This window comes from Mirounga angustirostris, unplaced genomic scaffold (assembly GCF_029215605.1).
Source record: "Mirounga angustirostris isolate CCGP_5_RB_7025 unplaced genomic scaffold, mMirAng1.0.hap1 SCAF_3, whole genome shotgun sequence".
In the NCBI taxonomy this organism is placed as follows: domain Eukaryota; kingdom Metazoa; phylum Chordata; class Mammalia; order Carnivora; family Phocidae; genus Mirounga; species Mirounga angustirostris.
Genome location: NW_026991711.1, coordinates 33386403 through 33387573, shown reverse-complemented (window position 1 = coordinate 33387573; position 1171 = coordinate 33386403).

Here is a 1171-nt window from a genome sequence, read left to right as displayed (position 1 = left end):
TGCTTCTATATTTACTTTTTCTACATAGACTGAGCCTAAGTTATGTTGAAGGGCTTTCTTCCCCGCATATTATCTCAAGTACCACCTCAAAAAAATGCTTTTGCTTTAGAGTATCCCACTCTGTCCTATTTCCCAGTAAGAGAAAAAGTAGATCTCACAATAGATTTATGCATGTTTTTAATATAAGACAGCAGGGTGAAGAATAGATGACTCTGGAGTTTGGGGGGAGATTTCTTTCTCATTTGTTTCTGTGAGTTCCCCTTAGCAGGTTGCTAAAGGCTGGAGATGTTTTATCTACACACTCACATGTTTTAGACCTGTGGCTTTATGCTTGGCTAAGTGCCTGTCATGTGTGTTCGTTGCCAGCCCAGCAGCTTGGCTCATTTAGAAAATCAGGGAACCCAATTTCCTCTGACAGAGCAGCTGGTAATATTCCACTGGATGTGAGTGAGACGCTACCTGAATTGGAGATGTCGTCCTGGCCAGAGTTCTTAGACTGGCTTCCCACTTTGGGACCTTGGGACTGTGACTGGTCTCCGATTACACTCCCTGACCCTGTTGTCTTAAAGGCACTGTTTCTCTCACCATCCCTCTTATAAGGACTCAAACCTTTTCATTCATTTTTCTGATTTTTCCTTCTGCCTCTTTCCCAACATAACCAGCCACCAAGTACTGTGGATTCTTCTTTCCCAAAAGTTTCCATTATTCTGACCTTCAATTTTAGTCCCATTCCCTGAGTTTAGGTTCTCATTTTCTTATCCCTCCTAATAATTTCCTGGTTTTTTTCAGTCTCACCCGTTTCTAATCTGCCCTAAGTAAATGCCAGAACAAACTTCCTTAAAGCTCTCCTTGATTAAATTGTAATTCCTTGCAGAAAAAAATTCCTTCCTTGATAGCTCCTTGTTCCCAAAAAGTTCTGCCCAAATTCCTCACCCTGGCATTGAAAGCTTTTGTGAGTTTGGTTTTGATGACATTGGACCCTCACGTGAAAATTCGTCTCCAGCAAGTTGAGCTTATTGTCCTTCTACATGAAATGCCCTTCCTTCTCTTGCTCACCCCTTTCCACCCTTTGACCTTTGCTGGAACATGTCCAAGATGGGGAACACATATACATGGCAGCTCATTGCATTTTTGAAAAGCTATTATTGATAAGAATGCATGCCTGCCTTCC